Here is a 25,724-nt window from a genome sequence, read left to right on the forward strand (position 1 = left end):
CCCAGCCTGGACTATAGAGTGAATTCAAGACCAGTCTGAACTACATAATAAGACCTTGTCTCAAAAAAGGAAGAGAAGGAAGAGGAAGGAGGAGGAAAACGGGAAGAGGAGGAGAAGAAGTTTACATGCAATGATGAAAGAGCCAGGCAGTGTCTGCTGACTGAGGTTGACAGGCCACCTGCATACAGAAAGGATATAGTTTTCACAGAATTCATCTAACACCTCCTCTCCTCTGCCCAGGGCCTGGCACTAGGGCTGCTAAAAATGAGCAAATCACACCAGAACCCCCTCCAACTGAGCATCAGGGAAGCACCTGGGGACACCTGGGCCAAAACCTCTGTGAGTATGAAACCAAGTTTAAATCCAACAGCTACTGTTAATGAAAACAGCATCCTGAACTCTGTATATTGACTTTTGGGGGTTTTGGGGGGGTTTTGGGGGGGTACTGGGGCTCGAACGCAGGACCTTGTGCTTGCAAGGCAGGCTGCAGAACCACTGAGCTAAATCCCCAGCCCTTGTATCTTAACTTTTGTAACAGGACGTCATAGCAGAGAAAGTGTCTCCAATTTCACTATAGCTATGACATTTTCTGAAAGCTCCCCTTTCAGGAACCATCATGAAGCTTTCTAGACTTGAAAATGAGTACATCTCAACACTAAAGTGAGCCAATTGCATAAACAAAAAACTCAACCTACCTTTAAGCACCTAGTTTTAAGTTGCACCTCAAGAGAACCCATGATATGAAAAGTAACAAATTCTTCCAGCAACATTAGACTCTACAGAGCAAAACTGAAAAAAAACAATTATTTCTTTTGAGAAGCACCACCCAAGAGCCTTCCATATGCATCTATGTAATGTAAAAGTGCTGGGTGGATGCCACAAAACATGAAAGGCCTGGTGGTCACTACAGGAAAACACTTCTAGTGACCAGAGGAGCCCCTGAAGAGCCCCAACTCAATCTCAGTAATTCTGCCTGGTTTTGGCTTTGAGGAAGTAAAACACCAACAGAATGCCCATACAATACCTTATACTTCTCTGGTGCCTTTTACCTGAGCATTTCAGATCCTCTGTAAACCTTGCTGGTCCTCTTGTGCACAGTGAGGCCATCTGGGGAGGACTTGTGGCCACCCCTCTCCAAAGGGCAAGTCACTAGTGCAAATTGCCAGAGCTCAATAAATCCTGTAAATAATTCAGGCAAAAGAGCATCAAGGTCAGTGTTGGCTGATCCAACTCCAAACAGTGGCCCAAACCTCCCAACCTCCTTCTGGGAACAGTCTGTAAACACAGTGACATTAAGAAGGGGCCTTATAAGGTGAGCCTCTTGGGCTGCCATACCACTGCCCCCAAGCACCGAGGAGGTGAGCTGCACAGGCACCAGCAGCATACCCACCCCCCAGTGCAGCTGTGCTGAACAATTACCTGGATCCACACTTCAGAGTTTCAGGGGTCATAAAGGACATTTTTCTGAGCTCCAGAAGATAGAACAGAACTGAACAACAGAAAGAGGGCCTCTCTGAGGCTCTGTGATGAAAATTGAAGCCCACTGGAAAAGTGAAGAAAATCTCTGCAGTAAAGGCACACCACACCACCTTAGTTGGGGGAGCACCAGTGTGGACCAGAGCAGTGCAGCTGCAAGCAGATCCCAGCCAGGGATCTGCCCCAACCCCAGAGGCTCAGAAACACTGGCCCAAGCCAAGGGCCCACCTGGAAAAGAGCTGCACAGGTACACAAGCAATAGCAAGAAATTCACCTCGATACCATCAATAAGTGCATGGAGACCCTAGCCAGAACTCAGCTCAGACAGCAGGGTCTGGGGTGCACAGCTCCCAGCCAAAGGCCCTTCCAGACAACGGCTACATAGGGGGTCAGGCCCTAGCCAGAGGCATGCCTAGATACCATCCAAAATGTGCATAGGCCCCAGCCAGAAGCCCACCCAGACAACAGGCTAGCTCAGAGACCCAGAAGGAAACCATTCTGAACCCAGGAATTGGTACACTGCTGAGCAGCAGAGAAAAGGTTGCTCAGTGGCTTGCTGAGAACTGAAGACCACTGGGTGAGCAAAAAGTTGCCTCAACAAAGGCAGAGTAGGCTACATCTCTTGAAATAAGAAGACACGTAAATAAGTCTCAAAACCAGACTTCCAGATCACCTAAGGCAACCCCAAAGGGAAATGAAATGGAACACTCTGATACTCAAATAGCTGGACTTCCTGAACTGCCAATGAAAGAGGATTTGGAAAAAATAAAATCAGAAATAATTTCTAAGATAACAACAGAGATTGTGCCCAAAGTACTAGACATAATAAATCATGAGTGGACACAGATAAAAAGTAGAGGAGCTGAGGAACATGATGGAATCCCAATATAGGAAACAAATGGAATCCATAAAGCAGATGCAAACAGATTTCCAGGAGATTAAAAACTCCATTGAAAGTTTACACAGCAGAATGAGTGAGTGTGAGGATAGAATTTCAGATACAGAAGATAGGATTGCAGTTACTGACCAGGAAAAGAAAAATTTCTCAAAAATAGTAAAGGACCATGAGAAATCAATCCAGCAGCTGCTGGAAAGAAGAATAACATAAGACTGATCGGAGCCAATGAAGAAACAGGACAGAGTGCAGATGACATAAGAAAAAAAAGCTGTTCATGGAAGTGATGTCAGAAAACCTCCCAAGTAGGGAAAAAGAACTTGACATACAGATAAGTGAGGCATGCAGGACTCCAACTACCCATGATGAAAAAAATCTACACATAGGCATATAATTGTTAAGATTCCAGAAACCCAACAGAAGAACAAAATACTACAAGCAGTTAGAGAAAAGAAACAAATCACATACAAAGGAAAGCCCATCAGAATCACAGCAGGCTTCTTAACACAAACCCTCAAGGCAAAAAGAGCTTGAGTGATGTTTTTCAAGCCCTAAAGGAAAACAGCCTCCAACCCAGATTGATGTACCCTGGAAAAAACTTTCAAAATTGATGGAGAAATAAGATACTTTCATGACAAAGAGCACCTTAGGAACTTCTTGAATACCAAACCAGCACTCCAAAAAATTTTAGACATTATCCTAGGAAAAGACAATGAGGATCACAACCCCAGAAAACCCAGCAGACTGAATCTGTCAGGCACTACAAGAAATTAAATGCAGAGGGGGAGAATCCAACAAAACGAGAAGGTCATGACAAGGATAAGTCAGTGCACATCAGGTATAACCATCAATGTTAATGGTCTCAATTCACCAATCAAAAGAAATAGACTGCCAGAATGGGTCAAGAAGCAAGATCCAACAATATGCTGCATACAAGAAACAGACTTAATTCAAAAAGAAACTCATAGACTGAAAGTCAAAGGGTGGATAACAATACTCATGCAACAGGAACCCCCCCCCAAAAAAGCAGGAGTAGCTATCCTCTTTGCAGATCAAGTGGATATCAAACCAACACTGATTAAGAGAAACAAAGAAGGATGCTACATCCTTATGAAGGGAACAATCCAAGAGAAAGAGATGACAATCATAAATATATTGCACCAAAGACTAGTGCACCCAACTATATAAAACAAATACTAACGGACATGAAAAATCAAATAAGCACTAAGTCATTAGTAGTGGGGGACCTCAATACCCCAGTGTCACAAATAGATAGATCAACTAGACAAAAAAAAAGCAATGGAATACTAGAACTAAAACACTTGAACAGATGAACTTAACAGATGTTTACAGAGTGTTCCACCCCACAAAATTACAATACACATTCTTTGCAGCTGCACACAGGTAATTCTCCAAAATAGATCACATACTCTCTCATAGAACATGTTTAAGTAAGGGCAAAGGAATCGAAGTTATCCCCTGTATATTATCAGATCATAGTGCAATGAAGTAGGAGATCAATAGCCAAAGAAACCACAAGATTTCATAAACACATGGAAATTGAACAAAACACTTCTGAATAACAAATGTGTCACAGAGGAAATTAAAGAAGAAATCAGACAGTTCCTACAATTAAATGACAATGACCATACAACATATTGGAATCTATGGGACACAATGAAAGCAGTCTATGGGGAAATTCATAGCAGTGAATATTCATATTAGGAAAACAGACCGAGGTCAATTAAACAAGATGATGCTGAACCTCAAGCTTCTAGAAAAAGAAGAACAGGACAAGCCCAAAGTTCATACAAGGGAGGAAATTATAAAGATCAGAGCAGAAATCAATGCAATGGACAATAAGAGAATGATGCAAAAAATCAATGAAGCAAAGGGTTGGTTCTTGAAAAGGATAAACAAAATTGGCAAACCCTTAGCCAACCTTATAAGGAAAAGGAAAGAAAAAGCCCAAATCCATACAGTTAGGAATGAAAAGGGTAAAATTACAACAGACCCAGCAGAAATCCAGAGGATCATCAATACCTACTTCAAGAACTTATACACCAATAAGATGGAAAATACAGAAGAAATGGAAAGATTCTTAGATACATACAAATTACCAAAGTTGAATGAAAATGACCTAAAAATTCTAAACAACCCAATATCAATCAATGAAATCAAAAATGTAATTAAAAACTTAGCAACTAAGCAAAGCCCAGGTCTTGATGGCTTCACTGCTGCATTCTACAAGACATTTAGGGAGGAACTGCTGCCACTGCTGTTTAAACTCTTCAATGAAATTGAAAGGGAAGCAATACTCCTGAATTCATTCCTGGAAGCAATCATCACCTGGATTGCAAAAGCAGAGAAAGACACAACTGAAAAAGAGAACTATAGGCCAATCTCACTAATGAACATAGATACAAAAATCCTTAGTAAGATACTGGCAAATAGAATGCAGAAGATCATCAAGAAGATCATACACCCTGACCAAGTGGCATTCATCCAAGGGGTGCAGGGATGGTTCAACATACGCACATCAATCAATGTAATACACTATATTGTCAGGAGCAATGCTACATAATTTTAGGGTAAAATCATTTGGTTAGCCTAGTTCACCTGCCTACAGCCCAGCTATGGAATTCCAAGACATAATTCCATTTTGGCCTCTGGTCACAACTGAGACCTCAATGACCCGGTGATGCTGTGATTCTCCAGGACAAGATTACACCAGATGAAAACATCCTGGGAGGAACAAACATCTACTCAGTTCCTCATTGTTCTTGGATTGTTACATCTTGTTTATGCAGGATGTACTGAACTCTCTGCAAGTCATTTGTTACATTTGTTTCTCCCAATGTACTGAATAAAAGGTGCTGTAAACTGGGGATTTTCATCTTTGCCGCTCAGAGCAGCACTGATCAGACCCAAAGCTCAGCTTCTTCTCAGTCTCATTTTTCTACCTTTCCTGTAATTTGCCTTGTGCTGCCGTGGCTCGCAGGAGACTAGAACTTACTGCAGAGGTTCTAGTAAAGTCCCCTTTCCCTGTGCCCTACACTATATCAATAGAGCCAGGGACAATATGATCATCTCAATAGATGCAGAAAAAGCATTTGACAAAATCCAACATGCATTTATAAAATCCCTACAAAAAATTGGAATAGATGGTCTCTACCTCAATCTGATAAAAGCCATCTATGAAAAACCAACAGCCAATAGCATACTAAATGGTCAAAAACTGAAATCCCTCACACTAAAATCAGGAACAAGACAAGGATGTCCACTATCACCATTACTGTTCAATATAGTTGTGGAAACATTAGCCACAGCAATTAGGCAAGAGAAAGAAATAAAAGAAATAAGATAGGAAATGCATAAGTCAAACTGTCATTATTTGCAGATGACATGATACTCTACATAGAAGACCCCAAGAATGCCACCAAAAGTCTTCTAGACTTAATAACCAAATTCAGTCAAGTAGCTGGATACAAGGTCAATTCACAAAAATCAATAGCTTTCCTCTACAAGAACAACAGATTCACTGAGAGAGAAATAGGGTAAACAATTCCTTTCACAATAGCATCCAAAAAACTGAAATACCTAGGAATCAATCTAACAAAAGAAATCAAAGACATCTTCTCTGAAAACTATAGCACTCTGAAAAGAGAGATTGAAGACAATATCAGAAAACGGAAAGACATTCCTTACTCCTGGGTAGGAAGGATCAACATAGTGAAAATGGCTATACCTCCTAAATTGCGATATAGATTCAATACAATCCCAATTGAAATCCCAGCAGCATACTTCATAGAACTTCAGAAAACAATCCAAAAATTCATTTGGAACAAGAAGAGACCCAGAATAGCAAAAGGAGTTCTAGGTAACAGAGACATGGCAGGGGGTATTACAACCCCGAACTTGAAACTATACTACAAAGGTACTGTGATAAAAACAGCATGGTGCTGGCAAAAAAACAGACCTGAAGACCAGTGGAACAGATTAGAAGATGCAGAAACAACTCCAGACACACTCAGCCATCTCATCTTTGACAAAGGAGCCAAACACCCTTGCTGAAGGAAAGAAAATCTCTATAATAAATGATGCTGGACAAATTAGGTTTCAACTTTCCAAAAATTAAAACTAGACGTATATCTCTTACCATGCACTAAACTAAAATCAAAATGGATTAAAGACCTAAATATAAAAACAGAAATGCTGAATCAGCTGGAACAGAGGTTAGGTAGAACTCTTGAAGACATTGGGGTAGGAAAAGATTTCATGAACAAAACCTCAGTTGCCCATGAACTAGCACAAACAATCAACAAGTGGGATCTCTTTTTACTAAAAAGCTTCTGCACAGCAAGAGAAACCACCAGCAGTGTGAAGAGACAACCCACAGTGTGGGAAAAAATCTTCACCTGCTCTTCCTCAGACAAAGGTCTACTATCTCAAAACTAAAAGAAACTTAAAAAAATCAGACCTCCCAAATTTAAAGACCCAGTCAAAACACTGGCATCTGAAATTAACAGACATTTCTAACACGAAGAAGTAGACATGACAAATAAACATATGAAAAAATGTTCAACATCACTTGAGAGATACATCATTTGAGAGATACAAATGAAAGCAATGCTGAGATTCCACCTCACTCCAGAAAGAATGGCTGCTATCATGAAATCAACCAATAACAAATGCTGGCAGGGCTGTGGGGAAAGAGGATCCCTGCTCCACTGCTGGTGGGAGTGTAGACCGGTGCAACCACTATGGAAATCAGTATGGAGATACCTCAAAGAACTAGGACTAGAAGTCCCATTTGACCCAGCTATTCCCCTGCAGGGTATCTTCCCCAAAGAATTTAAAGAATCATACCACAGTGATACATGTGCACCCATGTTCATAGCAGCATAATTTGTAATAGCTAAAACTTGGAAGCAGCCCAATTGCCCATCAACTGGAGACTGGATAAAGAAAATGTGTTTTTTTTATAAAATGGAGTACTACTCAGCCATAAAAAATGAGAAATTAGAGACATTTATAGCTAAATGGATGCACATTGAGGCCATCCTCTTAAGTGAAATAAATAGGACACACCTGTAAATGCTGAATAGTTTCTCTAGTGTGAGAAACTGAAAGTGTAAATAATGACTAAAAGGTATAATAGATAAGGTGAAATAGGAAGAAAAGAGGAAGGGGAAGTGGGAGGGGTAGGGGAAAGGAAGGAAGGGAAAGGAATTAATATGAGAAAATTTTAAAAATGGAAACAACATCTTTGTAAATAGGGAGGGATGGAGGGATTAAAGGGAGGGCAGGGGAATGAGGAAAAGTAAGAACCAAGATAGATTACATAAAGGTACAAATTTCCAATGATGAATGTCATTATATTTCATACCTAAAATGTACCAATAAAATCAATTTTTTTAAAAAAAGAAGGGGCCTTATAGTCATTCATAGTGGCACACCCAGGTAATCCCAGCAGTCTGGGAGGCTGATGCAGGAGTTCAGCCTAACCCAGGCAACTCAGCAATTTAATAAGAATCTGTCTCAAACTACAAAACAAACCAAAACAAAACCAAAAAAGAAAGGGCTGGGGATGTAGCTCAGTGAAAAAGCCCTGGGTTCAATCCCTAGAGCTGTCAAAAAGAGTGGGGTGGGGGTGGAGGCTCAGGTCTCCACAACTCCATCCCCCCAGAAGCCGCATGTGCTCCTAGGTGGAGCTGTTGGGAGGTGATTGGATCATAGGACCATGATATTCAGCAGCAGTGGATCTCCCTCTCTCTGGGCTTCCTGCCTGCCATGTGATGAGCAATGCTCCTTTGCCATGCCACCCTGCCTCAGAACCAGCCAACTACGGACAGAAACCTTTAAGAACTATGAAGTGAAATAAACCTTTCCTCCTTTCATTTGTGGGTGTCAGGTATTGTGTTCCAGCAACAAGAAAGTAACTAAGACAAAAGTACTTTAACAAAAAGCAGACACTCAAGTTTTAGGTAAACATCTGAGTCATCTTCAAAGCCCTGTAGCTTCAACTGAACTTGGTCTAGGAAAGTCCCGGATCATAAGATGTCATTTCCTAGAAATTCGGGATTTATATACAAATCCAAGCTTCTCCGACATAATGATTGATTGCTTCACAGTCTCAATCTAGAATAGAGCATCATGACAAAATGGGGCCTCTCGGGATCTTTAAATCTTTCCCAAGGGTGTCCTCAGTTATGGGTTCCAAGCCCATAGGGCAGGAGCTCTTACACGATGCTCAGTCTCCAGAAACACTTGCTCTTTGAGATTTCAATACTTTACTATCTTATTCTTCTAATACAGCTGTCTCTCTAGACTCCTGGAACACACAGCAAGCATGCAGAGTGGTCGTAATGGGCAAATAGATAAAGAATCAAAATATCGAATGCAAGGGTTGTAGAAATCCCAGGCTACAGAACGGAAAGAATACGTTCAGAGCAAAGATTCTGATAAAGGGGCAACAAAGGAGGCCATAACAGCAGAGGTCAGGGCAAGGACAAGGTCAGCACATAGCTTCATTTAATGGCAAGAGAGACCTCTTAGGGAAAACATGGCCTTTGTATCCAGGATGCCATTTCAGAAAAAGGAAGAAAGGAGTAATCTAAATTTTTCATCTGCCAATCACCGAACTGTTCTTTCCTCGTCGAAAACATGTGCAGTGTTTTCTATGACCTCTAAAATGCCTCTGATCAAGTCAAAGAGACCCAGCAGTGAGTGAGCAGGACCCAAATCCCACATGCTGTTACTGCTGCCTGGCTGTCTTACTTATTTTCCTTGTGGCTGGGACAAAGTACCCAACACCCACAACTTAAAGGGAGGAGAGGTTTATTTTGGCTCATGTTTTAGAGATTTCAGTCTTTTGCATGATCAGCCAGCTCTGGGCAGAGGGGCATAACAGGAGGGTCTGGCTGCTCACCTCATGCCATCTATGAAGCAAAGAGAGTGAAGAGGGAAATCAGATACAGAGCTATACCCTTCCAGACCATGCCCTCAGCGACCCACCTTTTCTGACCAGACCCCCACCAAATAACAAGTCAGCTAAGCACCCATAATCCAGTGACCTTCCAAACACATGAGGCTTTGGGGAACATTTTAGATCTAAACCATAACACTGCCCTTGATGTATTAATGGACAGTCTGGATGTCTTCCACTTAAGCCCTTAATGTTCAACTTCACAATCTTCAGACAGATTAAGATTCATCTTCATTCCATTCTGTTATGTCACAGCCAAGACAACCACTATCCTGGCCAAGCATGTGCAGGATAAGGGGCTCCATGGGGCTCATTGCTTTTTCAGACATAGCAGCAAATGACCAAATCACAGCCCAGACTCATACAGCAAAGTGGTCACCTTCCCTTGTCACATCCAAGTTAGCAGGGCAGGTGCTCTATGGAGTCTGTGAGGTGCTCCCGTTCTTTTCCCTCTCGGTGTGAGAAAGCATCTAACTGCAACAGCCATGAAGCGATGGTTTATGTACCCCACTTCTTTCTCTAGTCCAGTGAAGGCAACACAAGCCAACAGAGCTGCACCTCTGTCCTAGGCACCGAGGACACTCCTGCTCCAGATATTAAAATATCACTGCAGCTCCAGGGTCTCTTGTCATGGAGAAAAGCTGTTACTTTCAGAAATAAAACATTTTTTAAACTCACTCTTCTGATGATAAATGTTCTCTGCTCTTCCTCTTCCCACACACACTTACCACACTAGGAATGGAAACATTTTAGAAAACCCTTTGGGGAAATTCGGATACTTGCACAGGATGGATAACTTTAAAATGTCTGAGTTTGTCAGAGTGAAATATTTCAAAGGAACATTCACTTCAACAAAAAACAAAACCTCCAATCTACTGCATAAAAGACGTCTCCTAACTCAAAAAGGTAGCACTGATTGAGTCCTATTGAACAGTGTTACTTTTTTCATGGTAATTTGAAAAGTAGTGAATTTGATTTTTTTAACGTCACATATAAAATATTTTAAAAGCATATCATGAATATAAAAAAATGAACCTATAAGTATGTGATGTCATATAACACTTGAAAAAATAAGCTTATGTTGATCAAAATTATATCTCCTCTAATAATTATAATACAACACAACTTTGTATGAAAAATAAACTGAATTTAACATTCATTAATAGAAATATGCTCAATAGAAACATTCTCAAGTTATTTATGCAATGAAAGTGACATTCTTACATGTAGATACATTTTTGCTACCATTAAATATAAATGTTACCAACAATAAGGAGAATTGGGGATTTAGGAAAAATGATTAATATTTACACCCTTGAAAGGGCCAAGATAAAGCACCTGATTTTTTTTATTCAGTACCAGGGATGAAACCCAGGGCTTCATGCATGCTAGGCAAGTGCTCTCCCATTGAGCTACACCCCTAGTCAAAGCACTGGATCTTAAAATCGAAGAAAAACAAAATTTCTCAAGCCATTAGTATTATTGGTATTACCCTAATAAAGACATGATAATGAAAGTAATTTTTAATACCCTTAGCATCCCAACACCCTAACAAATCATTATCTTCTATACTCCCAAGACATTTCAATCTTAAGAACCTCATAAGCTGAGATGACAGGCATACAGAAAAAAATTCACTTCCAGATTTGATAAAGCTAAGTTAAAAAAATAATCTCCCAAAATATTTACAATTAAAGGAATTAACAAAATGGTTGACCAAAATTATTCATGGTTCACCCACTTCATACATGGAAACCTGTCCCAAACACATCTGCACTTCTCCACCAGTTCCACAAGTGGAAATATCCCACCCAGGTATGTGGTACAGATGCACCGAAGGCATCTGAAACTATGATCCAAATTTTAAGTGATTTTTCAGTCAATTCCATTATTAAAATACAGAAGCAAAGAGCAAAATCATATAGTCTTCTACTCTTATTATTTCAGCAGATCCTTCAATATAATCTCACTTCATTCCTACAGCAAATGAAAAGTTGTGCTAAATGAAACAGTCATTCAAGGATAGAAATCAGATCTGAGAATTTACCCAACTTGAATTTTAAAAGTGCAATTCCAGAAATTCACAAGGATTTAGAAAACAACACGGACTTGCTAGGCACCTGCTCCTCCTAGTGACTGAACTGGGGAAAATAAAAAATAAGACTTTCCAATGTTGCACTCATTGAATGTTTAACTACCCGTAGTGAGAAGAAAAGGGACAACACCAACCTTCAATAAATTCCCATATAGATTCTCCTTCCCAGAGACCACCCACCAGTTCACATCTTGTCTGTACCATGTAGAACATTCTGTCACTTTCTTTGCACTGTGTAGTACACTCTGTCTTGTCTTGGGTCTTCAGCTTGTAAAAGGCTCCTAAGGGATTTGTTTTGTGTTTTGCTTGGCAGATGACATTTCAGAAGGCTTCTGAACATGTACAGCATTTACAAATAACAACTCAAGCAGACCTCAACGTGCGTTGACTTCAATGTCCAGTCTCAGAAGAGTTAAGGTCTTCAGGCCACTGCAGTCTCCTTGTCAAACTTAAGTTTGTTTCACTTCATTTTAAAACCATATTTCTTGCAATTCCCAATAAAAAACAGATCAAAATGATGACTATAAATTCTAAAAAATACACCAATATTTTTCTCAAAATAAGCAGCATGTGGGGGACTCAGGGCTCCCCAAGGCAACATCCACACTGTGCCTAAGCCCTGCCAGGAGCCTGAGGCCAGGCATCTGTGGGAAACTGCTCTGGCAACAAGTTCACCCTTCAGCCCACGACAGTGACAAGGATCCTTTCATAACACACAGCCGAAAGTCAAATCTCAGTGTTATACAAATTCGTCTTAAACTCAAAATGTTGAAGTGAATCATTTTGCCACATCCCTGAGGAAAAATCCACTTGCAAGTTTCCAGAATGTTCTTCTCTGTTCCAGAGCCTCACTCTGGCCTTTATACATCCTAGAGACCCTAGTCTTGGGAGAAAATAAATGCTCAACTGGGCAGAAAAGTGCAAAGCAGCCAGGCGTGGCCTCTGCCCACTCAAAACACACACACACACACACACACACACACAGAGACACAGGCCTCCTCCTCTCTGTTCTTCCTCTGCAGGGTTCTGGGCTTCTTCCAGCTCTCTGTCCAGCTCCTCCTCACCCTCGCCAAGGCCCACCTGGCCTCCTCTTTAAAGGTGAAACCCACCAAGTCCCTCACTGCTGCTCCATTTTTTTCACAGAGCGCTTACAATGGACGGCCAAGGTCCTGCCATGGTCCTCAGTTTAGGTCTTTACTGCATTTATGAACAGTTGTTTCTCCCAGGCTTAAGAGGCTGTCTCCGGTGTTCAGATGCACCACCACCCCTTCCTCACTCAGTCAGGCCACTTGCTTTCACCCTGAGGACACAGTCAGAATGGTCTAGTGACTTAATTAAAGAACTATTCCAAGAACATGAATAGGAAGATAAATATTCTTTGGTCATATTTGCTTCATTTTCTAATAAATATACTACAGATCAAGCTGACACCAGGTGTCCACCTTACTTCCCAGAAGAAACCTCTGAGCTTTGTTTCCATCACCCCAGACATGCTCTTACATCTTTGCTACATGTGTATAGTGGCTCACACTCAGTATTATATTACTCTGTATGTTCTAAAATTTTATACAAATATCATAGCACATGTTTCTACAAGCTGTATTTTTTTGCTCTATATTTAAGATTTACCTATGGTGATGTGTTTACCTCTAGTTTACTCATTTTTATTTCTGTATCATATTCCATTGGATAAATATCCCATAAAAAGTTTTATGATTTTACACATCCCTGAGTACAGTTCTTGCATATTATAGAAGCTGCAATGTTCTCCTAGTTTTTTGGTTTGACTTTCCACCTTTACAGTGACTTTAATGTAAAGATTTTTACTTTAATATAGTCAAATTTACCATTCTCTTCCTTTGTGACTTGGGCTTTTTGCATATTAAGATATTGTAATATATCCCAAAGTCATTTAAAAAAAAAAAAAAAAACGTCTTTCTGAGTTTCCTGAGGTTGCCATAACAAAGTACCACGGACTGGCTGGATGCTATAGTTTAGATCTGGAAAAAAGGCCCCAAAGACTTACGTGTTGCAGGCTTGGTCCTCAGCTTGGCATTAGTGGAAGGTGGTGGACCTGTTAAGAGATGGGGTCTAGGCCGGGGATTTAGCTCAGTGGCTTCGCCACCTGCTGCGCAAGCGCGAAGACCCGAGTTCGATCCCCAGTACCAAAAAAAAAAAAAAAAGTTCAGAAGAGATGGGGTCTAATGGAGGGAATTGGGCTGAGACTGTGCCTTAAAAGGGAATATTGAGGACACAGCTCCTTTCTCTCTCTCTTTTACTTCCCAGCCACCATGAGATAAGCCACTTTGCTCTACCATGAGCTCCCCATCATGGTGTTGTGCCTCACCACAGCCTCAAAAGTAATGGAGCCAGCCGGGGATTTAGCTAAGTGGTTCCGCCACCTGCCTTGCAAGCTCAAGGTCCAGAGTTCGATCCCTGGTACCAAACAACAACAAAAAAAAAACCCCGATAAAAGTAATGGAGCCAACTAATCGTGGGCTGAAACCTCTGAAATCATGGGCCGAAATAAGCCTTTTCTGCTTGTAAGTTGATTGTCTCAGGTTATCACAGTGACAGAAAGCTAACAGTGGCTTAAACAATACAAATTTATTCTCTCATATTACAGGAGACCGGAAGTGTGAAACCAAGGTGTCAACAGAGCTGCTCCCCTGTGACAGCCCTAGTGGAGGATCCTTCTCCCTCCGTCTGCCGTCTGCTGTTTCCCGCCGATCTTGGGCATTTCCTAGCTTATGGGCACATCGCTCTAGTCAGATGACCATCTTCTCCGTGTCTTTACATCATCTTCCCTCTATATGTGTCTATGTCTACATTTTCCCATTTTATAAAGACACTAGTCATATTGAATTAGGGCTCATACTAGTGATCTAATCTTAACTTGGTTATCTGTGTAAAGACCCTCTTTCCAAATAAGGTCACAATTTTTATATAAAGTCTTCCGAATCATGCACACAATCTCTTCCTCATTCACTTGTATCTTTCAGTGAAGTTCTATCATTCTGCCCAGACATACCTTGAACAACTTTGTTCCTTTTATTTCTTGGAATCTAGGTGCTCTAGGATAAGTTGCTACAATATGCACAGGGTAGTCAGTCTACCTAATGGTTATTAAAGCTGAAAGAGGGGGGTGGAACATCAGAGTGATGGTGACCTAAGAAAGGGTGGCACAGTGTCCAGGGACAAAGGCTAAAGGAAGTTCAGCTAACTCTCACAAAAGATTTGCATGATACATGTGATGCTTATCTGATGTATGTGCCAATTTGACTGAGCCATTGGATGATGATATTTCTGGGTTTTCTATGAGAGCGTTTCTAGATGAGAGTAACATTTGAATCTCTACCCTAAGAAAAGTAGATGGCCCTCCCCAGTGTGGATGGCCTCCTCCAATCCACTGAGGCCCGCAGTAGAATAAAAAGACAACTAAAAACATTCTTTCTCTCTGCCTTCTTCAAGTTTGGATATTGCTCTTCTCCTGTCTTCAGACCCAGACTCAGATAAGAACTACCCCATCAACTCTCTGTTCAACTTACCAACTGCAAATCGGGATTTTTTAGTTCCATAATCCTATAATACATACATGCATGTTTCCTATTGGTTCTATTATCTGGAGAACCTAGACTATTACAGTGCAAAAGATAGTTTTTGTGACTACTTAAATCACCTCTTTCCCTTGACCTGTATTTAAAAAGACAAGAAAAACTAGGTATTAGATAAGATGTTGGAGGTAAGGGCTAAAAACTTCCTTAATATCAATCATCATTGTTGGTGTCTACCACTCCAGCTATCTACCACTCCATCAAAGACATCCACAATTTATCATGCTATGCCCTATAGACACAAAGATTATAGAAAACACATGCTATAGAGCACCTCGGAAAGCAGGAAGGGGGCATTCTGCACACTGCTAGACAAAGCCAGGGCTGCTGGACAACAACAGTTGTGAAGAACTGGGTCAGGCACCCTTGGCACACACCAGCACATTCCCTAAGGAGCCGTGGGAACAGGAATGATGGACATGTTTGTGAGCACATGTAAGCCATCCCTCTTGAGACTTCCAAAACTAACAGGAAAGGGAGTACTTTGCAAATGGGGTGAGAAATGAGCATGATCTATATGTGTGGAAGGCCAGGAGCCTGGGTTGTCTGCAAGGTTGTTAATGTAAAAGACAGTGTCATTAAGACCAATAGTGTTTGCCTTCACAGCGCAACAGTTTCCATGGAAAGACATCCCTCCCCATCAGCAGTCCATGGGATCTGGGTATGGCAGATCCCACCCCCTAGCTTTAGGGTAAATACTGTGAAAGATCCTAGCCAATAAGAGCCACATATGATTTGGCTCTCAGATGGAAATACACCCCAAAACTGAACAAGCACTGAATGCTATGGGGACAACTGGGAAAAAACCAGTCTGCAGGCAGATGAGATCCACCCTAGAGCTGCCACCATGCTGGGGATGAAGGATGGTGTGGAGAAAATGAGAGTTTACCTGAAAAGATGCCAGACAAAACTGAAGACATGAGTAACCCAACCAGTCCTGAGCAGCTGATTCACGGTCCAGTGGCTTGTGAAGCAAGGTAACCCAAATGCAGTTCATTCTAGCAAGGATATGAACACATCTTTTCCTAATTAAAAACTGCTGGCAAGCCAACAAGATAAGACTACAAGGTGATCAGCAGATGACCAGTTAACAGCATATCCTTGATGGAGCAGGAACAAGACAAGATACCCACTACCACTATTGCTTCTGTCCATCGCAATATGAGGTTATACAAGGAAAGGAAAGACAACTGAAAAGGAAGAGAAACACTTACCTGTGGGCAAACAACTAGTATCTTCTAAATTATGGAACAGAATATAAGCAATACATACATACATTAATTAATTGAGTCTAGGAGAAACTACTTTCAGTGTACATAAAACAAATGGATTGACATCAAAAATTTATAGTTTCTACAAAATCAATAAGGAAAAAAATCCCCCTAAAAAAGAAATTCCATGAAGAAACCCAAATGAGTCAGAAACATATGAAAAAGATCTCAGTATCACCAGTTACTACCTAGTGATTGAATAGATTGAATCACAGTAAGAGGCAATTTTCCTCATACATGCTCTCTCCCATGGAAATATGCAGAGATATTCATACAAATGTATTCTTTGCAGCACTGTGAGTAACGCTGAAAACTAAACATCAACCTGAATGTGTGTAGAGCTAAAGTGATTATAATGCAGCCATTTAAAAGAGTAAAGTGGACACATATATACTGATATGGATGGGCTGGTAAAACACATTAATAGGTTGTTTTAAAAGACACGGAACATTAGTATAGAATAAATCAATTTATGTTGCTTTAAAGGTACACAAACAAGAAAAGTGGACATCCAAATCTCTAAGTATTTCAAGCTTTGTTTTTATTTTAGAGTATGGAATGGTATTTAGAAGCCATTTACTAATACTTTATAAATGGATTCCCTACAGTGAATCAAATGTCTGGTGAGTGTCTGAGTTAAAATTGGGATTTTAGAACATGATTAAATTACTAGAATTTTTTCCTTGGGAAAAAATAGTGCTAAAAAAATCCTTTAATTCTCTTAAATCCCCTCCAGTCATAGAATTTAACAGATGTAACAATCTTTGTTCTGTATTTAATTATCTGTATCCTCCTTACTCCCACGCCCAAAATTATTTACTCCACTTAGTGTTTGTCCCTATTTGGAAAAAATAAAACTTCTTAGTAAGCAGCCTGGAAAAAATTAAAACATTTAAGGAGGCATTTCAAGACAGCTATTTCAGAAAAGTATTCAAACAACCCCCAAGAAATCTTTGATTCCTCACACTGATTTTAAGCCTATACAGTACTTGGTAGCAGCCTACATTGAAAACAAAATGGTGTCCTTGAGCTATTGACCTAAATTGTGTGGATTCACCTTGATCAGAAACACCTCAAATTTCAGAACATTAGAGCTGGGTGTGGTGGCCTATGCCTGTAATCCCAGCACTCGGAGGCTGAGGCAGGAGGATCATTGAGAGTTCCAGGCCAGCCTGGGTTACACAGTGACACTCTGTCTCAAAAAAACAAAACAAACTTCAGAACATTAGTGTTCAAGGTCTCAACCAACTGACCTTGGTTCCACCTGTTAGCTCTATTGAGAACTACAGTTTCACCTAGAACTTGATGTACACCCGTACCTTATAACCTAGGCCTGTGCTGACTGTCCAGTGAATGTGCCATAGGATTTGCAGCAGGGTATGCCCAACCTCACAATGCCTGATCTGCCTCCTTGTCTTCTTCCTGACCACCTGCTCTCACACCACCTCTCACTCACTCTGCTCCTCCACTGGAAATATGAAGTCAATTAGCTATGCACAATTAATTTTTCCTGAACTCATTTATTGTCTCTAATAATTGTGTGTGTTATGGTTTAGGTCCAGTGTCCCCCAAAAGCCTCATTTATTTGGAAGGTGATTAGATCATGGGGGTGCTATACTCACAAGTGGATTAGTCCACTGATAAGTTCAGAGCTGACTCACTGTTAGGAGGCGAGACCTAGTTAGAAGTGGGCCGCTGGGGATGTGGCTTGGAAGGGTGCTCCTCCCTCCCCAGCTCCTCCCTTCTCTCTTTGCTTCCTGGCCACCATGACCTGAGCAGCTTTCCTCTGTGGCAGGCTCTTCCATCACACCATTTCTGCATTTGAGCTTGCCAACCATGGACTGAAATTTCTGAAACAGTGAGTCTAAGTAAACTTCTCCTTTAAGTTGTGGATCTCAGGTATTGTGTCCCAGTGATGAGAAAAGTGGCTAAGACAATGTGTGTCTGTGTGCAAATTGCTTAGAGTGTTGTATATACTTGTTACAACATCTGTGAATAGTTTTATTTCCTTTTCAATTTGAATGTCTTTATTTCTTTTTCTTGCCTAGTTATTCTGGCTGAAACCTCCAAGACCATGATAAACAGATGTAGTGAGAACAAGTATCCTTTCTTTTTTCCACATTTTTGAGGTAAAGCTTTCTTTCGGTCTTTCGCCATTAAGCATGATGCTTGATGTGAGGTTTTCATAGACACCATTATCAGGTTGATAAAATTCCCTCTGTTTCTAGTTTGGTGAGTGTTTTTGTCGTGAAAGAATGTTGGATATTGCCAAATGTTTCTCCTGCGTCTATTGAAATGATTTGTGAGTTTTGTTGTCTATCTTATTACTTTGGCATATTACATGGGTTGATTTTTGTACATTAAACCAGACTTGTGTATCTGGAATAAATCTCATTTGATTGTGGTACATAATCATTTTATATTGGACATAAGTATCCAATTGGTTTGGATATTTGCTAGTATTTTGGATTTGATTTGCTAGTATTTTGTTTAGAGTTTTGTATTTGTATTCACAAAAAAAATGGACTATAGTATTCTTATAATGTCTTTGTCTGGTTTTGGTAGCAAGGTGATGAGAAGTATTCTCTCCTCTTCTGTTTTTTGGAACAGTTTGCAAGAAATTGGTGTGAATTCTACTTTAAACGTTTAGTAGAGTTCAGGAGTGAAGCCTTCTGGGCCTGGGATTTTCTTTGTAATTAATTTTTTGTTATTAATAATTCAATCTCTTTTTTTTTTTTGAAGCAAGGTCTCACTATATAGATCAGGCTGGCTTCGAGCTCATGGAAATCCTCCTGCTTCAGCTTCCTGAGTGCAAGGATTACAGGCATGCACCACCACATCCAGCTATTAATTCAATCTCTTGTTATAAGTTTTCTTTAGATTTTCTAATTCTTCTTCACTCAGTTTTGTCCATTCATATCTTCCTAGGTATTTGTCTAGGTTAGGCATAGGATTGGCATAGGATTCCATTGTGATCACTTGTATTTCTCTATGGTCAATAATGTCTGTGTGTGTGCATGTGCGTGGGTGCGTGTGTGCGTGTGTGTGTGTGTGTGATACTGGATATTGAACCCAGGGCCTTTGCACTGAGCTACATCCCCACCCCTTTTTATATTTTTACTTTGAGACAGGGTCTCACTCACTTTCCAGAAGGCTCAGATTACAGGTATACGCCACTATGTCTAGCAATGTCCCCAGTGTTAATGATTTGAATCTACTCTTTTTCTTGGTCAGTCTACCTATAGGCTTGTCAATTTTGTTGATGCACAGACTTACTTTTACACAGAACCCAAGGTGTTAAGAGACACCACGTGACTTTGAGTTATACTATTATGTATAAAACAAAAAGTCATTAAATGCTCTTCCCTTAATACTACTGTATCTCTGGAATTATGGTCTCTTCTCTTTCCTCTCAATGGAATCTAAATAGCACTAAAATTGGTCCTATGTGACTTTTAGATAAATTTTTTGATAACTTTAATTATACAAGGATAAGGGCTTAAATATTGAACACAAATATTTCACATTTTACCCCCTTCCAAGAAATTAAAACAAGCATAATGATCAAAGATATACAATACCATTAAAAAATGTATGTAGCAGCCCAGGTCAACCAACACTGAAGACATTTTTTTCTAAATTAACTAATGCTATTTAATCAGTCTCCAAAATGAATGACCCAAGTGCCAAAATTTTAGGACCTGAAACAAGAACAGTCCTATAAGTTTAGTGGGATAAGAGAGTCAAGGCTGTGAGGGCCTCATGTCTGTCCCACTGCCGTGGCTTCCTGAAGCTACGCCTGTGCAAGGAAGGGAAAGCTCATGTGTGAGACCCTAAGGGTATAGGCTGGTGGCAGTCCTTTCTTCTCCGCAGTAAACCTGCGATGAGAGCAGGACTTAAGTTCTCACGCTGATGGTGGCCTGGACAAGGACTAGGTAATGACATGAGAGGAGCTGCTTTCACAGCTCCCTTCCTTGAATTCATATCTGTGTGCATACACACAAGTGTGGAAGTGCACACATCCCTCCAATCTGACATAATCCCAAAGCCAAGAGAGAGCAGCAGAGAGACAGAGAGAATGAGGTTTGAATAGAACCGAAAGATTAACGTACAGCTCCAGGTCCATCACGGCCTGGAAACAGGCTCAGCCAAGTCACCCCAAGGGAAGAATGAAGAGACTAAACTTTACATTCATGAACTCCACAGTCTCCCTCAGATCCCAGAGCTTATCCTGCCCATCAGTGTTGATGGCAAGAAAACCGAAAATCAAGACAGCACAAGGTGTGCTCTCATAAACCAGGCTTGATCCTTTGCAAAGGAAAAATACAGAAGAGCAATGAACATTATCTACCCTACGTGGAGGGCTGAATGTTTTCCGTTGGTTATGGATGGAGAATCTATCAAGTTGACTCTCAAATTTAAACAAAGAATCAAAAACTGAAAGAAAAGTACCTAGCTGGACCAAGGTCACATCAGCCTTACTCAGTGTTACTATCAGTAGGGTAATCAGCTCCAGAGATGGACAAGTGAGCAAAGAAGCCTTGTAGACTGAACCGTGTCCTTGCAAGTTTCATATGTTGAAGCTCAAGCCCCCACATCATGGTTATTGGGAGAGAACAAGAAAGATATTTTTTTCTCTGTCCCTCTCTGTCAAATTCAGGCCACCACATTCCCTGGGATCCCAGCAGGGGCACACCCTGGCAGGAAAGGCCCATCCCACAAGAGCCCCTCTTGTCTTTGCCTGCTGGACACCTAGCTGAACAGTCCGGGCCATGGCAACCTGGCCTCCATTGGCCTCCTAAGACTGTCATTGTTCCTGCTGCCTCCCACTGACTGATAAAACCTTTCACATTGCTGAGTGCCATGGCACATTCCTATAATACTGTTAGCGGCATACTGAGTTGCTGTGGACTCTTTCCAGGGACCCTTACCAAGCTCCTGTTCAAAGAACTGGACAAGTGAAAAACTGTGAGGTTTTACATTTATTAAAGGTAATAAAAGAAGAGAGAAAAGTGATCTGAAAAGAAGTACTCTGCAGAGTGAGTGTGGGCCAACTAAAGTAGGAAAAGAAATACACTGCATACAGAGTGAGCCACTGAGAAAGAAAGAAGGCAGTGGCCACAAGACCAATGGATGCCATCTTTTATATCCCCATTCTGACATCAAATCTAGACTGTCTGATCAAAAACCTACAGAATTTCCTGTGGCCAGGCTGCAGCCTCTGCTGGGACTGCCGAAAAGGTCAACCCCCCCCTCTGCTGTGGTACAGAGACTTTGCCACTGAGCCACACAACTCAGTAAGCCCTGTGATATCATGAGTTCCTGTGGATGAGGAAAGACTACGTGGAGTTGACAGCAAGTTCTGAAGCAAGGCCTACCTGTTGTGACAGATAATTATGTCTTCGGAAAAAAATGGCTCTTGGTGCACTACTGGCCCTGGTAGTAACAGAGTATGTGATCCTAGCCAACCACGTGACTATGAGCCAGAACTGCCATGATGGGTAGGTTCTGTCAGACCCACCAAGGCACAAGGTCAGGTGGACTCAGCAGCAATCTACTGCAGAAGGAAAGGGTGTTTATGGGTGCATCAGGAGCAAGTAAGATGGAACAGGTGGGTGTCACAAGCCAGTAATCTGAACACGATGCCTCCCAGTTATCAGTGCTGCACTCTCAACTAACACCTGTGGCCACATTGGAGGCTGGGGAGCCTTTGAGGCCAGCTTACAAGAAGGAGTAAGGCCGAGCATGGCCCTTGTGTCAGCAGTTGGTATGTTGGTGTAAGCCAAAACTGGCCTCTGGCTGCACCAGAGCCCCACTCATACTGGACTTGAGAGACAGCAGTGTGGGGTCAGCCTCTCAACAGACAGACTGTGACCGCCACACTCACCATCCACTTGGTGAGCAGAAGTGGAAGAAGGCACTGCTGGCTGGTAAGGATGACTGAGGGGTCTGGGATGAGGCACTCTAAGGAGGGGGATGTGGAGGGGACTGTGGGAGGGACACAAAGTGCAGAGATTGCTGGGTAACACGAGACCACAACCCCCTACAGAACCCTAAACAACCTACCAGACGGGACGTCTTGGCTCTGGACTTCAGCTGGTCAGGCAGCAGCCACCTTGGTGCTGGTACATTGGGGGCATGAGTGGCCAGGATGAAGACTGTGATGGCCAAAGGCACGGACTTCCACTCATTCAGGCAGATGCTGAGAGTCTAAGTAGCCTCGGAAAGTAGCCAGCCCTGAGTCCTAATACAACACCACCCCTGAGTCAATTGTCCAAACCCATGCAGCAAGGAAAGCATATTGGTCCCTATTTATCCTGGGTAAGCGTGGTTTCATTTTGCTTGGAAAAGACACAACGTTGATATGTACAAGTCTTCCCTGCCCACAGACCCTCCCGTCCCATTGCAGGGTGGAGGTGGGGGGCTCTATGAGAGCTCTCTGTACAAGAACATTAAGGTCCACCCTCTACCCTAAATTCAGGTCTCTCTGTAGGGCCATCCCTTTGTTGTGACTCTGCATCATAGTTCACATTCTCCCACTGCCCCATCCTGTTCTCTTTGCTCCTTCCTAGGTGCTGTTCCCAAGAGCAAGACTCAGAAAACTGCCTGCTTGAAATTCTGTCTGAGAGTCTGAATCCTAGGAAACCAATTTCACCAGAAGGTAAGGCTGGAGACCAGGAGGCCAGAGACGAGTATAAGCACCTCTCTACCCACCCGCTGCTGCTAGTCCGGCACAGCCTGGCATAGGTAGCCATATTGGTCAGGGTTCCTGTTCCTGGGACAAAATATCCGATACCCACAAAGAGAATGTTATTAAACTGGCAAATACACTTACAACAAAAAAGATCACATCATGCATTGTACCTTGCATTAAGCAAATAGAGTCATACAATAAAATATGTTCTGTGAAATTTTAAAACAACCAGAACAGCTTGAACATGAGAGCAAGCATGAGAATACTGGTCTTCTGATTCAGAAAGTGGATTGTGTCTAGAAAAGAGTCTGTTAAACTGGATCAAAGCTGCAGTAAAATGTCTCTGCTGTCAATTATATATGATCTCTACTATTGGCTTCCAGTGAGTCAGTCCCTGTTAGCCTTCCGTTACAGTAAAAGGCCTGAGACAAATAAATTCATAAGAAAAAAGTTTATTTTGGCTCACAGCTTTGGAGGCTTCAGTCCATGAACAGCTGGCTCCATTGCTTTTAGGCCTGTGGTGAGACAATGCAGAATAAAGCTCCTCACCTCATGGCCAGGGAAGGAAAGAGAGAAAGAGGAAGAGACCAGGGTCCCACCGTGCCCCTCAAGCGCACCCTCTCAATGCCCTGAAACCTCCTTCTAGGCCCCACCTGGACCACTGCCTCCGCCTCCCAACAGCACCGTGCTGAGGAGCAAGCCTTTCACACATGGGCCTTGGGAGACACTCCACACCCAAACTGGACCACGGTCCATTCCTAACGGAGAGGAAGGTGCTCTTCTGAATGCCCACTGGAGCATGCAAATAGGCAAATACGAATCCAAAAAGAACTTAAATATTCTCTCCTAGTAGAAAACTGTTCATTCTAAGTAGTAAAGGAGAAATACGGATTTAGTTACTATATCTTCTTTTCCCCCTTTCCTCTTTTTTCTAATTCAGAGGTCTTTCGTCTGCCATAAAAGGCAGAAATATCAAAAAATAAAAACAAATCATAGTATACCTCAAATGTACCAATAAAATAAAATTTAAAAAAATAAATCATTGCAATCATATAAAGCAATGAGAAAGACCTGAAACAAAAGGGTGATTCTAATACGTGCCTTCTTTGAGCTCTAATTTTTACAGATCCCATATTTATAAACTTTCACATTAACATCTCTATTCATCAAGTGAATACAGCAAGATACTCCAGTTAGGGCCGGGGATTTAGCCCAGTGGTTTCACCACCTGCTGCGCAAGCGCAAGGACCCGAGTTCGATCCCGGGTACCAAAAAGAAAAAAAGAAAAAAAAAAGATACTTCAATTAGATTGGTTGAAGTTCTCTTATAATTTTATCATACAGCTGGGCGTGGTGGTGCATGCCTGTAAACTCAGCAATCAGGAGGCTGAGGCAGGAGGATCACTGTAAGTTGAGGCCAGCCTGGGCTACATAGTTAGTTCAAGGCCTGTCTGAACTACATAGAGAGACCCTGTCTCAAAAAACAAACAAACAAATATTTATCATACTTATCTATTTTTATATAGTAAAGTAAAATTAACTGTAGATATAACAGCCATGGCCAAATCTCCATTGAGATATAACTAAATAATATGTCAAAAGTGATAAAATGATAATTCTAATCAAAATCAATACTAGAAGTAACAGAAATTCAATCAAAAAGTCACCAAGAACCCTGTTGGCATTTAGTTTTCTCAATCAATATCCTAATGGTAACAAATAGTTTTTATTTCCCTCCATTCTACCTTCTCTGCTTGGTCATCAAAGATCAGTCTCTGCCAGGAATGGTGGCACATGGCTGTCATCCCACTACTCTGAAAGGCTGAAACAGGAGGAGCTCAAGTTCAAACCCATCCTATGCAACTTAGAAAGACCATCTCGAAATATTTTTTAATTTTTTAAGGAATGTAGCTTAGTGTGAAGGTCTTGGGTTCAACACCCTGAAAAAAATAGTCTCTGCTTACAATGGATTTTCCTTTTTTAAAAATGGTCAGGATCATTTGAAAGACTCTATCCATTTTCTCTGGAACACTGTTGTTCATTCATTAGTAGTATTTTGATAAAAGGAAGAATGAGCAAACCTCTCCTCCGCCTCCACAGCCAGGCTGACTCCATCTCACCTCACATCCGCTGCTGGCAGATTCAGAACTAGAAGGGAAGTGAGTCATGCTCAAGGTAATCTATTTTTTAAGAGGAAAACACAGGACTGTCTAGGTTTCATTTGTGTTCACAGCATGATATAAATAGTAAAGCCTTTGGTACACACAAAACATTCATGGATGCTCTGAGGCCATGGATCTGGCTTCCAATTGGCATCTTCCTACTATCCTGGATTTTTTTTCCCCATTCAGTTTATTGGTACATTTTAGGTATAAAATACATTTACATACATCACTGGGATCTTATACCATTACATGAGTATCTTGGTTCTTATTTTTTTCCCATTCCCCTGCCCTCCCTTCACCCCCTCCACCCTTCCCTATTTGCAAAGATTTTGTTTTCATTTTTTCCTTTTCTCATATTTTTTCTTTTCCCTTCTTTCTTTTCCCCTACCCCTCCCACTTCCCCTGCTCCTTTAGACTTTTACATCCTGTCACACAATATCATCTGTACATTTTTAAAATTACAATATCAAGATCTAGGAGACATTACCACAGATTTTACAGAATTTAAATGGATATAGAAAGCATAT

The 25,724-nt window shown here is 41.3% G+C and overlaps 1 long non-coding RNA gene across 1 annotated transcript in view; it reads right to left on the reverse strand.

Moving 5' to 3' along the window:
- LOC147830200 (uncharacterized) overlaps positions 1-25,724 on the reverse strand; it is a 75,029-nt gene that overhangs the window by 44,595 nt on the left and 4,710 nt on the right. The window contains exon 2 of the long non-coding RNA XR_015440386.1: positions 1,050-1,179. This is a non-coding gene — a long non-coding RNA (uncharacterized LOC147830200). The remainder of the gene's footprint in view (positions 1-1,049; positions 1,180-25,724) is intronic.

Source organism: Heterocephalus glaber, unplaced genomic scaffold (genome assembly GCF_053883595.1).
Source record: "Heterocephalus glaber isolate CG9 unplaced genomic scaffold, H.glaber_assembly_v1.0 deba00000281, whole genome shotgun sequence".
In the NCBI taxonomy this organism is placed as follows: Eukaryota; Metazoa; Chordata; class Mammalia; order Rodentia; family Bathyergidae; genus Heterocephalus; species Heterocephalus glaber.